We start from the raw sequence: 17,424 nt of genomic DNA, 5'->3' as shown, positions 1-17,424 counted from the left end.
GCTACTAGTAAGCTTGCCTTCTGGGCTTTTCCTCAGCTACAGCCATTCTCGATTTTGTCTATCTATCCAGCCAGCGTTTTGCGGTCCTCCCTTTCGAGGAACGGCCTTCGCAAGGCCGTCAATGTCTCCGCTATGCTCATTCAGTGCGTAATTGTCGATCGTCACGCCGTGGCTCCCGATGTAGGGGCTCATATGAGTCTGCTGGTTGCATGGCTACTTTCCATTGCGTCCACTGTGCTGGTAATCACTCTGGCACTTCCCGCTCATGTCCCGTTTTCATGAAGGAAATGGACATAAAACGTATACAATCTGAGCGTCGGGTTTCGTTCCCTGAGGCTAGGGCCCTTGCGTCATATGCCTCGGTGGTTTCGTCCCGGCTACCGGCTCCGCAGGTTAATGACGCTAATTTCCCTGTTCTTCCGCCCGCCTCTGGACCTCACGTGTCTTCTCCGGGAGCAGCCTCTATTCCTCCAGATTTTATGTCGACTCTCATTTCATTTTTAGGTGATTTCCTCATGATGAATGCGCCGACGGGGGATCACTCTAGGCATCCCTCGCACATTGCTGCCTGTGCTCAATGCGGTTCTGTTTCCGAGTTGGTCGGCGGCTGGTCTTTATGCTTAACTATGGCACGGTCTTCCATTTCTTTATTGCAATGGACCGTGGCGGGTATTGGTTCGCATTTCGGGGTGCTGGCTTAATCTTATCATCGAGGAATTGCCTACCGTGGTGGGTCTCCAAGAAACTTGCCTTCATAGCGCATCTCGGTCGAATTTGAGCCTAGGTGTGTATCAAGTTTACCGTCAGGATCGCCCGCAGCGAAGCCATGGTGGTGTGGCGCTTCTGGTTAATAATCTTTTCCCTCGATATCGCATGGCCTGCCCATCCCTTCAGTCTTTGGAGGTGATAGTGGTTAGGGTCCATCTGTCTTTTGGCTGGTTAATATTTACAATCCCCAAGGGGGAAGCTCCGACTACAGATTACAAGGCACTGACTCCTCTTTTGACTGGCACTTACTGTGTTTTTGGCGATTTCAACGCTCATAACTCTTTTTGGGGTGATTCTCAGGACGATTTGGCGGGTAATGTTTTGATTGATTGGCATATGGCCCAGGATACTTTGGTGCTCCTCAATGATGGTTCTCTTACCCGTCTTGGTCACCATGGCCAAATGGACTCCGCTATTGACCTCACGTTTGTCAGCAGTGATCTCGCCCCTCGCTCGTCCTGGACGCTCTTACCAGCTTCGGGTAGCGACCATCTTCCAATTTGTGTTACTTTGGGGGAGGTCGATTCTCCTCTTATCTCCATGCCTTTGCATTGGGATTTTTCTGGGGCCGACTGGGTCAAGTATCGTTCGCTTCTCCAGACGTTGATTAGTCCCAGCTGTTGACTTTGGAGCCGGAACCGGCGGTACATTGGTTTACTTGTACTTTGATTGGGGTAGCGGAAAAAGCTGTTCCTCGCTGCGGGGGTACTTCTCCGTCTGGTTGTCCTCGCCCTCCTCCCTGGTGGTCGACGGCGTGTAAGCGCACTCGTCGTCGGGCCCTCCGTTCTCGTAGAGATGCTGACCTCATTTTAGCTCACCGTTTAACGGGCAAAGCAAAGTGTCTCGTCCGTGAGGCTCGGCGCTGCTTCTGGCGTTTGTTTTGTTCTACCATGTCCAGTACCCCCCTCTTCCAGTCCTTTGACGTAAGGTTCGTTGGTTTAAGGGTGCCTCTGGCCCTCAGTACTCTATTCCGCCACTTGCCCAGGATGGTGTCCGGGTTAGTTCAGCGGCTTCGGCCGCGGCCAATTTAGCTAATCATTATGCTCAGACCGCTTGGGCAGATGATCCTCTGGTGGTCAGGGACGGTTCCACCCCTGAACGGTCGTTTAGCCCCTCTGAGTTTTCTACTGCCCTTCGACGGCTGAAGAATACTGCCCCGAGTCAGGGTTGTACAACCCTACCCGAGTGAGGATATGATTATAAAGTTGCTGTTGCGGAATCTCCCTTCGCTAGCGCAAGACGCCCTGCTCTCTCTTTATAACTTCTACTGAAGTTCGTTGGAAATCCCGGGTGGTGCTGGCGTTCCATAAACCAGGAAAGGACCTTGGCCCGCCGTCATCCTATCGTCCGATTATCTTGCTCTCCATGCTTGGCAAACTTTTTGAACACCTCAGTAAGGCTCGGTTGGACTGGTACTTAGAGGCTACAGATAAGCGTACGCAGTTTCAGTCTGGCTTCAGACGTGGTCACCGGGGAACGGATAATTTAATGTACCTTTTTCACACCGCTCGCCACTCCGTCTCCCTTAAGGGTACCTGCCTGGCAGCTAGGGGCAACAAACACAATGAGAACGCAGCTAGCCTTTAAACACGCTAACGAAGGGTTGTGTACGAATTTCATTGGACGAGCGTCACGAGCCTTTACGCTGAACGTTTTACGGGCGGGGGGAAGACAATTTCCCCCTTTCAACGGCAGCAGGCGCTAAAGCGTCTAGCCAATGAAAAACGTACAGAAGAAAATACACGACTTTTGACGGGTTGCGTTCTCCTTGTGTGGGGTGTTGTGTTTGTTGCTCCTAGCTGGCAGTCTTTTTACACATTCGGGATGCATTTGGTAGTGTTCGGCATTCTCATCTCTCGCTTAAACTTTCGATGTTAGGTCTCTCAGAGCATTACCTTCGTTTTTTCGTTTCATATTTGACTAATCGGTCGGCTCGCTTCCGTGTGGGATGTTCCCTGTCCCCCGCCAGGGGGCGGTTCTTAGCCCTCTCCTTTTTAGTTTGCTTCTTGATGACCTCCCAATTGCACTCCCGGATGGTACAAGTATTGCCATTTATGCTGACGATATAGTTTTATTCTTGTCTGGCTTTTCTTGGACGCTGTTGTGTAGGCACATGCAGGAAGCTCTGCAGAGCGCTGACTCATATTTAAACGCGTTAGGATTTTCTCAGTCGCCTGACAAATGTGTCTGTATGTGCTTCTCGAAGAAGCGTGATATCTCCGAGGCGGTCCCTTGAGTATTTCTGGAACCGCCCTCCCTTTCAGGTCCCAGTGCCGCTATTTGATCGTCATTTTTGATAGTCGTTTCACGTGGCGTCCCTATATTGACGACTTGGACTGCAAAGATAAACAACTTTGCTTGAATCTTCATGAACATGGCCCAAAAGCGTATTTTTTTATCTAAAAAGATATTCTTGTTACCAAGTAAAACATCCTTAAAGTTATGGCTAAAAAATATCCCATGCCAGCCAGGATTTGTATTTGAATTTTGGGATATTTTGGGAAAAAATCCAAATGCATGAAAGATAATAAATGTTGGCAATTTTAAATTTCGATGAAATGTCTCTGAATGAAGGAGCAGCGTACAATGATAATGAAGATTTGAAGGCTTTTCTAATTTAGGTGATGGAAACCGGAAACCCGACTTAGCAAAACATGCTACGGTTTTTATGATTTCTGGAATAGATTGTAACTGGAAGCAAGCATTTGCTTATTTTTTAACTAAAGGGCCTATGATCAAAGACATACTCCATGATTTTTTAATCGATGTAGTTCACCGTTGGCTATCTATTGGATACGAAGTCAGAGTGTTGGTTTGTAACCAGGGTTCCAACAATCGAAGTGTCAATAAGAGATTGAATGTGAATACTCCTTTCATTTATGTAGACATCATAAAATATACTGCATGCATGATACATCCCACCTGAATAAAGGCTTTAGAAAAAATTTCAAAAATTATCATGTACTAATTAAGAAGATAAGATCTTGGTGGCACATAGAAAGGTTTTTTCCATGGATTTCAACGAATCCCTAAGAATTGCTCCAAAAATTACACTGAAACATCTGAGTATGACTGCTTTCTCTAAATTGAAGGTAAAACTAGCCACGCAACTTCTAAGCCATTCTGTTGCTATGGGGTATAACGTTTTTCGTTACCAACCTTAAGCTGCCAATTGAAGCCCAAAATACTGCAAACCTAATTTTAGAGTTTGACCAAATGTTTGACTGCTTGAATTCCAGTCGTAAATATGATGTCAAAGAATATTGATCAGCAATAACCAAAACATCCAAACACCTTGACTTTCTTCGAGAAAAACTTGTTTGGTTTCAAGACCTAAAGTTTGTTTGTGATAAACAACCACCTGTTCTTGAGGGTTGGAAAATAAATATATCTGGTGTCATTATATAAGAAGGACTTGATTTCATTCTTACTTCGAGAATGAGCTAAGTGGTTTTAGAAAACACGTCTGGAAAAATTAGGGGACTTGGTGGTTGCGCTGACAATCCTACTCCATACTTCTTCAGTCATCATCTGAGCTAGGAAAGATGTCGCATCCTCACTTTTTCAAGTTCCGAGTCTGCATAGCTGTATTGGTACTTCGGACATGGGGGGATTTATATTAGATTTGTTAAGTAGCAACGCAATTAATCAAACACCTCCATTAGTAGTAGAAAAATGATCATATTTTGGACCAGATGAAATATCGATCAGTGATATGAACATACCTGAGCCAACATGCTAATATCGTAACTTACATAGCCAAAAATGTTATTTCATCACACGATTGTAATCGTGGCCAGAATTCTATTATTAAAGATTCTAAAAAGATGAAATCAACTAGAGAAACCCATTCAGTTCTAAAATAACATCCTGCAGAAGACGGTAGTGATTTGGGCAGATTAATTTTTGTGAGTGAACAATTCTATGTTGTATTAGAAAAAATTGAATCTCATTTTAAGCAGAATTTGCTATAAGTATGGGTAAAAAAGAACTAGCAAAGGAACTATCTAGAAGTTTAAATGAAATTTCATTTCCCGTGATGTGCGCTGGAACTAAAGTGAAAATTATCAAACTATTTCTGCGAATGCGGATACACCATGATGTAAGACTCAAAAATAGGTGGATTTTTAAAGAAAAAGAGAGAAAAGGGAAAGAAAATGATAAGATGATGAGACAGCAAATGAGCAATCAACAGACTGGAAATAAACATCTAAAAGGGACTCTTCTGCATGAAAACTATCGAAAATCACTCATGAATAAGTAGTTGTTATTTAGAAGGAAATAAAAGAGCTTACTTTGATAAAAACACCTTTTTAAATTTATATATTCTTTAATTTATTGAAAATTTACCACCAATTTTCTAAAAAAGCAGACGTAAAGAAAAATAAAAACGCTAGCCCCATCTCTATATTTTGCGGAAAACTGGAATTTGCCCTGCTATCGACCACTTATCAAGAAATCGGCAGAGTTGACCTTCCTTATCTTTCTTCGATGGTACTTGACACAAATTATAACTAAGTGGTAAACAAGGGTACCGTTAACACTCGACGGTAAATTAATGTTTCTACGATACTAACACAAAAGTAATGTATATAGACAAATGAGCAAACTTGACTCTGTACCCTATATCGTGTGAGTGAGCTGCGAGTGGACGAAAAAAAACTCTTGTTAAAATTATTAACACTATAAATGAAATTTAATGAAGAGACACGATACTAAATGACAAATTTTTTTGGATGCCTAATTAAAACTACTTTAAAAACATTCAAAATTCAGTGAGCTTTCGAACCCTAGTTCTTTCTAAGGCTAATTATACCTACTGTTATACGCTACAGTGGTACCAAATATTTAACCTACGTACGGGTGCATAGTAGTTTACTATTTATAAAATTACTTTAGCTACATGTACAGATTTTAGAATTGAAAATTTTTATCATCACGGTTTTGAGGGGCCCGATATTGACAGTTTGGCAAGTTTGCTAGTGGCTAGTCGAAGATTTTAGAAACCTAAGAAAAATGATCTATTTTATAATTTCATAAAACGTTAAGGATTACAAAAATAGCGAATAAGTGTATTAGTCCATTATGAAAAGGGATAAAAAAGCTAAACCCTAAAAAAATTTGTAGAAATTTAAAAACTTACAATTAGCTCGAACCGATAGGTCTTCGAGTAAACAAAGACGTGAAACTCCGACCAAATAGATCTTCGAGTGATAAATTAAATTAAATAAATTAGCTAGAAATTCCAACGGTAGACCGGTTTCGTCCAATTTGGGACTCGTCAGTACCGTGCGGGGAATTTGGCTTGCGACAATTAAACCGAAAAGAGAAACTAAAAGAGGTATTTTTTTATCCTTTGCAATGCAGTCCATAGGTGGTTCCTTTTAACGTCATAAAACGTTAGCCGACTGACAGAGTCCTCAATGACTTCAAGCGCTTTGGCCAATAGAATTCGTAAAAACGTCTCCTTCCCAAGGTCCTCGCGGATTTGACGAAAAGTAGTCTGCGTAATTATTATTATTTTTACTTCGCGAATTTTCGCATGCTTCTAGTAGCGGTTTTTTCACGGGTTATAAAGACAGTTTTAATACGGTTTATCTGAATAGATAAGCTTTTTTTTATAATAATGCAACGTAAAACTGAAATAGTAACTAGCTCAGGGTAGAGCTCGGCGAAACAGATAAATTAACCGTTAAAATTTCGATTAACCATAAAAATTTCGATTAAATGTTTATTCATGGATATTATCCAGACTAAAAAGCAATTTAACATTTAAAAATAATAGATTTTTTCGGATAATTTGTGGATAAATGTGTGTTTTGGATAAAAATAAAAGAAGTTATTAATTCTTATCCAAACGCCGAGCTCAGGGAATAAAGACTTTTTTAAAGTTTGTGGGTGTAAAAAAGACTTTCGGACAAAATCATGGTTCTATACTCGCAGGAAAACCTGTACCCTTCCAATTTCAAATAATAAAGAAATATAACCTGGTAATTTTAAGTGCAAATAAAGCGAGTGTAATTTTATATCGAAATATAGTAATGATTTTAAAGAAAACTTAAAAGTTACACACAAAATTTAAATCAAAAGTGAAGAAAATAAATTCGAAAGCTATTCTGGTATAATTTATTATGTATACAGGATGTCTCAATTTGTTCGATCAGGGTTTTTTCTCAAAAAGTGTTTATCCTAGTGTTATGAAATTATCAGTGTATATTTCTTAGGTATGGAAGGCTTTGCTTTTCAGAAATATCGACCGATTTTTCGCGGTTTTGGAAAATTTATTTTTTCACCGGTAGTGGTCACACAAAATGTTTCAATGGAAAAGCTATAGAGCATAATCGAAAATTTTAAAATAAATCTGAGTCGGTCGAAAAAGACCTAATTTTCACTGAGTTTAGAGGTCATAGAAAAAACAAGATGTCCCAAAATTACGAAAATCCCGTCGACGCATCCATCCACACCCGTACCTACCCACTCACGTATACACATATTTACACAAAAAAACACAAATTAATTGAATATTCTATAACGTGATAGCATGTTTCACACCATTCCACATACATTTAGTACTTAACACTACCTCATTTATAACCCAATCTTAACGTGAGATAATTGAGTCTAGAACAAGCACGCCTTTTATAGGATAGGGAGTTAGACCTATAAAAGATAGCTACAGTCTAAACTTTCAAATTACTAACTACTGCTATACGTTATAGGTTGAGCTAAACGTCCGTTATGAAAAAACTCCAATACAGCACACAAATATCAAATAACTGAACTAAACCACAAATCATTATAATAGTTTATTGAAATTTGAAATAATAATTGTACAATATTTCTTGTTGAGTCTCCTAGTGAGCTCTTGCGTTTTGTTTACGCGTTTCTGGAACTTGTGGTATTGGACTAATTATAAGACTGTTAAAGTCAGTCCAGAAGTATGTGTTATCTATTTTTTCATAAAATATTCCTTGAACGTAATCCACTAATCGGTCTCCCAGAAGACACCCCATTCATTCTAGCCTGGGTATGGAATGTTTTGTTTGAAGGGGGGGGGGGCACTCTAGCCTTTGACGCCACTAAAAATACTTTTGTTTCTTGGGAAGTTACGACCCTTAGATATACTGTCGCGTACGCTAGAGAACTGCTATCGCAGAAGCAGTGAGTTTCTAAATTTTCGATTTTGCCTTGAATTTTATCAAAATAGTATCTAGGAAATTTTAAAGTTGCCAGCGTAGACATTTCTCGACTCCTCTCAGCAAACTCTTTTCCTAATTGAGAGCTTAGTCCTTCATCCCACGAGCACTTGTTTCCCCCCTCCCATAGTTTTTGAAATAGCAGTTTAGCTCTGATCACAAACGGACTGAAAATGCAAATCGGGTCAAAAATTTGGGAAACGGCACTAAGCACGTATCTTTTAGTTAATTTTAATTCCCTTAAAAATTCTATTAGTTTTCCAAGATTAAATGCAAATTCATCGGTTATAGGATCCCAACTTAAGCCTAGGACATTTTGATCGTCTTAGTTTTCAACCCTTTTAAATACCGTTACCTCCCCCTGGTGATTTAAATTTTGTCCCCATAGAACTCTCAACTCTTCCGAGTTGGTGCAACACTTTCTAAGGTACACATCCCCTTCACTCATAATTTTATTCATTTTTGACGATATTTCTAATCCCTTTTTTGGGTCGTCTGCCCCGGACAGTACGTCATCTACATATAAACCTCCGTTCAGTAATTTGGTTACTTCCCCTTCTGACTTTTCGTACTTTCCCAGATGTAATTTTATAGTCGCGCCTAGCAGAAAAGGGCTCGGGTTAAGCCCGATAGGGACTCTATTCATACGCATGGTTACAAAGGAAATTTGGTCTAATTCTCCCATCTCGTTTTCTTATACCCAGAAAAATCTGGTATAATCCTTTCCCTCTGGCGCCAACTCTACTTGCAGAAAAGCGTTTTTTATATCTGCTTTAATGGCTATTTTGTGTATTCGAAATTTTAACAGTAGCAACAGTAGGTCAGTGAAGAGGTTGGGTCCAGGGGCCAAACAGGCGTTTAGAGAGGGAACCCCCTTCCCCGCGCTATAGGTAGGGTCGTACACTACCCTAAGTTTTGTGGTCGAGCCGCTCCCACTTATGACGCCCTTGTGAGGAACGTAGTGCGTGCCCCCCTCTTTTTCTATTTCTTCAACGGGCACTATCTTCATGATTTTGGAATCTAGTTGTTCTTGAATAACTTTTTTGTAGTCCCCTTAAAAGGAACTGTCCCGTTCGAATTTTCTACAAAGAGTTTTCATCCTAAGTAACGCGGTTTTTCTATTGATGGGCAAAATATCTCTCGTGGTTTTCCAGGGAAACTTTACGACGTATCGCCCATTCTTAAATTGTGTATTTCTATTGAAATCTTCTAAAATTTGTTGATTTCTAGGAATTCCCTCTTCCTCGCCTTTAATCCCTATGGACTCAAGTTCCCAAAATGCTTTTAACTTTTCGGCCACCTGACTTTCTTCTACCCACCCTCTCAAACAACTTATTGCGAAACGTTTTACTTCCGATCTCCCTGCCATTGGGCCTTGAATGCTCCAACCAAACTTAGATTCTATGGCCTTCTTATCTTTTGAAAATCTTTCTTTTCTTTCTGTCACTATTTTCCAATAATGGTCACCGCCAATTAAAATTCCAATATCCGAACAATTCGACATTCCCTCAATACACAGAAAAAACCATGTTTAGAATCTAAACATTTATCTAAACATCAAAATGCAACGGAGTTTTAAACACATTGAATACCTAAACATGTTTCTAAGGCCGTTTATGTTTAAGTGTTTTAAATGTTAAGAAGCTAATATTTTTAGCATGTAAACATGTTATTGGCTTAACGTTTAGAGTTTAAACGTGTTAAAAGTTTAGCGTTTAGTTTAAGTAGTTTAGCATTTCAACACATGAAATTCTAAATGTTTACCTTTTCAACATTCGAAATATTTACCGTTTATCTTACATCGTTTAGCTTTTCAACACTAAGTTCTAGATATTTAGTTCAAAACGTTTAGTTTTTCAATATTTATTTATTTGTGGGTTTAGCTTAAAACATTTAGTTTTTCAACATTTGATTTTTTTAAATTTCAATTGTTAGCTGGAAATATTAACGGCTTCCATACTTTTCGGATTATAAAAAGTAAGTTTATTTTTTGAAAATCAATACAAATTTCAAAACGATAATTGAAGAGTATTCCATATTGATATTAATATAATAAATTTCAAAACATGAAGCTGCATTTAATTTATAGTATCTTATCCTATGTAGTTAGATCAAAGAAATAACATTGAAACACAAAGTAAATTGTTTTAGGAATGATTTTCTACAAATTTAAATCAAATAATTAAAACAAACACCAAATTTAAACATTAATTAAATTGTTTAAGGAATGATTTTCTACAAATTTTAGATAATTAAAAGATTTTACAAATGAGTCTTTAGGTGTTTGTGGTAATGAATTTTATGTTGAATTAACTTTTCATTACTTTTTGTGTAGAAAGAACAAAACTGGCATACAATAATATTTGAATTATCCATTTTCTGAAAATATAGCAAGGAAATGCATTAAAAATAAAAAAAATTATTAAAAAACATGTTGATGAAAAAACAGTTAATTTTGCTCAATTTGGCAAAAATTTTATGTGCAAAAAATATAGTTTTTCAAGAACTTCCAATTAAATTCAGATAAATAATGAAAAGCAGGAAAATTTAATTATGTAGTCTGTTAAAATTTTAGAACAGCTACCATCATTATTAACACTCTAGGAAATACTTCGATCTATGTCAGACCCATACAAACATTGAAATGTAGTACATAATAGTGACTGAGTAACGACCAGCCCTGAAATGCAGGAAAATTTCCTAATATAGTCTGTTAAATTGTTTTTATGACTATTCTCTACTTTGTTTATCTCCAAATTAGTTTTTTACCTTGCTCTGGCCCATACAAACATTGAAATGTAGTATATAAGGGTGGCTGAGTAACGACCAACCCTGAAATGCCAGTAAATTTTCTAATGTAGTCTGTTAAAATTTTAGAACAGCTACCTTCTATCATTATTAACACTCTAGGAATTTTACTTACCCAATAATGTTGGTGTTTTTTTTACCTCTCCGAGGGGACAAAGTCCCCTAGGAGGGGTTATACAACCACCGTGTCTGTCTGTCAGGCCTGCGAACGCGTTCGCATTTTCGGTGCAAAGTGTAATCACTGCGTACGCAGTTTCTCGAAGGGTTGGCAAAACCACCGAGTGACGGTGAGCCTTAACGGATTCATTTGCGGTTTGGTTTGGATGGTGTTTTTTCGCTCACCGTCGTGACGGTTTGGTGTTTTACGTTTTTGTAATGTTTATGCGTAGGTTGTGAGTGTTGAATTTGTTGTGTTTGTGTTCTGATGGTTGTGCATGTTGAGTCTGTTGTGTTTATATGGGCGTTTTTTCTCCAACGTCTTCTTAATGACTTTGGGACGGACCGAGTGCTGAGTGTAATGCTACCTCTCAACGTCCAATGGCAGGGTTTCCACCAGTTGGAGACGATATTCGTCTTAGTATCAATTTGCGATCGCATCGGGCGGTATTTGAACCCGAGACCTCCTGCTTGACAGGCGGACGTTCTACCACAGAACCACCGACACTTGTTACGCTTTATTGAAAATTAGACCTTCAGCTTTATCGGAAGCGTATTTAATAGAGTACGAAATTTTGGTTTAATTGAAATAGAATTGAAATTGAAATTATTGCATCGAAGAAATTCTAATTTAGCGTTTCTCTATTGATCAAAAACAAATGCGCCACCCAGGTTTCGAACCCAGACCATTCGGCTTGGCAGTCGAGCGCTCTACCAAAGAACCACCGATAGCTCCTTAGGTTCACTGAAATTAAGACACGCATCGTAAGCATAATAGGTAATAAAGTTTTTTTTTATTAATGAATTTATGAAGGCCTAATCTGGTTTTTTTAAAGGTTAAATCTTGTTTTACCGCAGTCGGCCGAGATAAGAGGGTTAAAGGGTGTGGGTGGTCCACTTTGTTAGTTTTTTTTGTTATTTATTTACGGGTATTCTTAACGACCTATATATAGTTGTGTTAATTCTAAGGAGATAATTTAAAGTTAATTGCTTTAAGAGCTGGCGGTTAGTCAAGTGGCTCTCTGTACTTTGTTGATGGTAAGGTTTTTGCTTCTTGTAAATATATTTGGTGTGGATATTTGGATATCTACGATTTCTAACGCAGTCAATGATTTCCTGCGTGTGCGAGTCATTATATGATATTGGAAATTGGACGGCATTGGTCTTTTTCATGCGGTATGTGTCACAACGTCAACTGCAAGTCTACGAGCGTTGAAATAAAATGAGCGTTAAAGATGCGGCAAGCATTTCGTAAGCGAGAAAAATACAAATACCATCTGTAGATATTTCTTTCATTAAAATTTGCTTAGTATTATATTCAGCTGATAAACATGTACTGTAAAAAGGGTTAAATTCAATTGTGCATTGTTTTAGTAAGTCTAACTCGCTGTTGTAACTACTTAATTTATAATATTCTGAATAAATTAAACTCGATTGTTTCGTCTCAATTATTTAAATTAAAATTAAAATTTTATACCGGGCAGGGTTTGAACAGAGAATACGTTTTTCGTAAATAACTCTGAATTGCGGAGATATCTTTGGGGGTCGTGTCGAGAAATTAATACACTAGGGACCATTCTTCCGAGGAGAGGTATATTTTGGCTTGCCAACTTGTTTAATTATAGCAGCGTAAGGTTAGAATGTTCAACATTTATTATTACTCTAGGAATTTTTTTCTAGTTCTGCCATATACAACCATTCAAATATTATGGTGGTTGGTGGCTGAGTAATGACCAACACTGGAATTCCACAAATTTCACATTTCTCTGTATTTTAACTGAAAATTTTGTAGCACAACTGATTATTTATAGTACCATTGTTCTAAATTAAAAAATACATTTACTAAAATTGTCTTAAAATAACCAAGACTTAAAATAACAAAGGTTTAAAGTAGCTTGGTTTAGTTGGTTGTTGAGTGAATGTAATTTGAAATTTAAACTCACTAACACTAACCACAAATTTTAACATGATTGGTTTTTAAATATTCCATCTATTTCTGACTGAAAAGTTAAATCGTTCATTCCCATTAAATTTAAATGACCCAAGTTGAACTTTTTCTGACCAAATATATCAGTCTCGCTATGGAAAACATCACCACTTCTTTAGATTTCACTAAAAAACATGTTCAACCCTAAATTTGAACATGCAATTTGGAATATTTCAAAGCCAGTCAACGGCAAAGTCAGATTTCTGACTGAAAAGTTAAATAGTTCATTCCCATTAAATTTAAATGACCCAAGTTGAACTTTTTCTGACCAAATATATCAGTCTCGCTATGGAAAACATCACCACTTCTTTAGATTTCACTAAAAAACATGTTCAACCCTAAATTTGAACATGCAATTTGGAATATTTCAAAGCCAGTCAACGGCAAAGTCAGATTTCTGACTGAAAAGTTAAATAGTTCATTCCCATTAAATTTAAATGACCCAAGTTGAACTTTTTCTGACCAAATATATCAGTCTCGCTATGGAAAACATCACCACTTCTTTAGATTTCACTTAAAAACATGTTCAACCCTAAATTTGAACATGCAATTTGGAATATTTCAAATCCAGTCAACGGCAAAGTCAGATTTCTGACTGAAAAGTTAAATAGTTCATTCCCATTAAATTTAAATGACCCAAGTTGAACTTTTTCTGACCAAATATATCAGTCTCGCTATGGAAAACATCACCACTTCTTTAGATTTCACTAAAAAACATGTTCAACCCTAAATTTGAACATGCAATTTGGAATATTTCAAAGCCAGTCAACAGCAAAGTCAGATTTCTGACTGAAAAGTTAAATAGTTCATTCCCATTAAATTTAAATGACCCAAGTTGAACTTTTTCTGACCAAATATATCAGTCTCGCTATGGAAAACATCACCACTTCTTTAGATTTCACTTAAAAACATGTTCAACCCTAAATTTGAACATGCAATTTGGAATATTTCAAATCCAGTCAACGGCAAAGTCAGATTTCTGACTGAAAAGTTAAATAGTTCATTCCCATTAAATTTAAATGACCCAAGTTGAACTTTTTCTGACCAAATATATCAGTCTCGCTATGGAAAACATCACCACTTCTTTAGATTTCACTAAAAAACATGTTCAACCCTAAATTTGAACATGCAATTTGGAATATTTCAAAGCCAGTCAACGGCAAAGTCAGATTTCTGACTGAAAAGTTAAATAGTTCATTCCCATTAAATTTAAATGACCCAAGTTGAACTTTTTCTGACCAAATATATCAGTCTCGCTATGGAAAACATCACCACTTCTTTAGATTTCACTTAAAAACATGTTCAACCCTAAATTTGAACATGCAATTTGGAATATTTCAAATCCAGTCAACGGCAAAGTCAGATTTCTGACTGAAAAGTTAAATAGTTCATTCCCATTAAATTTAAATGACCCAAGTTGAACTTTTTCTGACCAAATATATCAGTCTCGCTATGGAAAACATCACCACTTCTTTAGATTTCATTTAAATACATGTTCAATGGCTTTCATTTTTTAAAAGATCTTAGCCACTCTGATGAGAGTAAATATTCTTTATAACAGTGGAATTTAATCAAGGTAGTAAATGTCTTTACTAAATAAGTTGCCATTAAATATAGTTTAAAAGTAACTCAGTCTGTGTACTCCTCTCAAACATTATCATGTAAGAAAAATTGAAAGCTCAAATTTCTATTATTTGATATGGTACTAATTTCACTCACATGACGTTGTAATGACAGAAGGACAAATGGCGCCTGACGAGACTTAGCTGGCGCGTAAATACGAAACGGTTCCGTCTAAACGTTTTGTTTAAAACTAAAAGCAGCAGAGAGAGATACTGACAATATAGAGATAAGAAACTCCCTATACATCGCTGCGACCCCTTTTTTTTTTCGTTAACGTCGGCGCCATCTATCAGCCGGGAGAAAGCTTTTTCTTCCCGTGTTTATTTGTAGTAGGTTTACGTTTTGAATGAAATTCAATGAATCATATGTGCAGCTTTAATAAAGAAATACGATTGCTTAGAGGATTTTCAATATAGTTTATTATGATAAGATAAAAAGTAAGTTTTTAATTAATTATATTTAATTATTTTAAGAAAGTTCATATATTAACTATTTTTTATGTTATTTTAGACCTTTGTTACTTGAATCAGGGCCAGAGGTTAAATTAATGATCATTAATCCAAGGGTATTTCTGGGATATAAAATTGGAATATTATTAATCCAAGTATATGTTATCGAAATGGTTAACGACTAAAATGTTTGGTAAGTATTTGTTAATGTTGAACATTAAGTATTTGGCGATCTAGATGTTTCGGGGGTTTTGTCATACTTGTGGTTTAAATTATGTTTTTCCAATGTACTACGAATGGAAAGTTGTACAAAAAAATTGATTATTTCTTTCAAGTAATCAACACATGGAATATGCTGATGCATCTCATCTTTTGAAATAAACCAAGATTGATCGATTGTTCTTGAAATAATTCTGGTAATCCTCATTCATCCTTATTCATTTGTATTACCATCTCAGATACGTAGCTCTGGAATCTTTCAGTTGGTATTGTCAAGCCACTGAATGTTGATGTATCACGAGACTTAAATGATATATTTGACTGGTTGAGTGTTTGTTTTTCATCTACAAGTTTGGTTTTGCATGATTCACAATTGTGGTTTTTATTACAACGAGATAAGACATATCCTGAAATGTAAGATAGTGTGTTTTGTTTTCCAGGCCCTTGGCTTTCAAGTGAACTTTTACAAATTTGAAAGTCTTCCTCCGAACATGCCCTGGGATAATAATTATTTGCTGATGGAAGACTTTCATCATAATCATCTGGAGTTATTATATGGGTCTTATATAAGTCAATGTTAAGAAGGAATTTGTCTCGATATTAGGTTTAGTAGCCTGCTGAATTTCAATTGTAGAAATTTCCACAGATAAAGAAAATCATGTTAAAATTTAACAGAGTGGTTTTGAATGAAACTGTTTACAATTCTGTTCTGTAGATATAGTTTCGCTGGAACTTGCTGCAACTGAAACACAGGTTCTTTTTGTAGATCTATTATTGTGCTCTTCAGGGGCGTAGGAACGTTCTAGAAGTTGGAGGGGGCAAAGGAGAATGGTTTTGAATTTTTAATGGAGTGTAGCTTTTCCGAATGCATTTGTACATTTTTCTACTTTATACATAGGCGGGAAAAGACTGAAATTTAAACACAGTTGAGGTTCTTTAAGCTTTATATGCTTTTAAAATGATAATTTGAGTCTTGCGAAGATTTCAACTGACAAAAATGTTGGAGAGGGCAATAACATTAGTTGACCCTCCCAGTAAAATTCTAGGGAGGGGCATTGTCTCCCTTGCCCCCCCTGGTTCCTACGCTCTTCCACCATTTCTACAGACCGTTTACTTGATTCTATTTGAAAATTGAGTTTTAACTTATGACCCCATTACCAATGTATAAATTTCATCGTACCATTTGTTTTATGATAGTCCTTGATATCATTTTCTACTAAGTTCTCCGGAACCTTTACGTTTGAGCAACTAGCTAAATTATTGTTCCCTTGGGAAATATAAATAAACAATACTTAAAACTCTTTACTTGTTGCTTAAATTCATTTGAAAATATTCTTGGAATAGCGTTTGATGTCAGTCTGTATTTGGTTTTACTATTCATAAAACAAGAATCCTCAAAATGTAGGTCACATATTTTATTATGATGTAAATGTATCGCATCTTTCAAATAAAGATAGCTTCTTCCGACATTATCAGCCATTTAAACCACATATTAAAGATAGGCCTAACAAAAGCTATTAATTAATTTTCCCCACCGTTCTTTCTCTTTGGGAAACTTAAACAAGGGGATCCTTTGCTTTTCTTTGGAACTGTTACAAAATTTTACAGAACAATTACTTCCAGGCATATTTGTTTATTGATACAAACCCTCAAAATGATAATTTCTAAGACAAAACGCGTTTATAAATTTTTGCGTCTGAAATTCGCTGTTTGGGATTTCGAAAAATACGCTTTCTCCCGGCCGTTAGGCGTCGCTCCGCTCAGGATTTTTTTAAAATTCCGGGGGTCGCTTTTAAGGCGGAGTTTCATATCTCTATATTGTCAGTATCTCTGTAAGCAGTGTGTTTAGAAAAACTTTTACTTCCCAAAAACGTTTGCGAAATAAACACTTCCTAAGGCGTCGCAACGCGTACGAAGTGTTTAGAATTTTGGCGTTTCTTTTAACAACAGAAAGACGTTTAGGATTTGAACATAATTTTATTCTCGTTTAGGAAAAACACATGTTTAGATGTGAGAAATGTGTTTAACAGCTAAACGTTGTTTTTTCTTTGTAGGTTCATCAGCCAATTGTATTTTTATTTCTTTTAATTTTTTCTTTATTTCGTCACTAACATAAGGGACCTCTATCGCTTCTTTAATAATTTCTTCACTTGGGTTTCTGGGGTTTTGCATACAGAACTTTACCCACCTTCTCATAGCTCGCGTACCCTCTTCATTT

This window comes from Leiobunum rupestre, chromosome 10 (assembly GCF_980474605.1).
Source record: "Leiobunum rupestre chromosome 10, qqLeiRupe1.1.hap1, whole genome shotgun sequence".
In the NCBI taxonomy this organism is placed as follows: Eukaryota; Metazoa; Arthropoda; class Arachnida; order Opiliones; family Sclerosomatidae; genus Leiobunum; species Leiobunum rupestre.
This window is presented reverse-complemented; position numbering follows the sequence as displayed.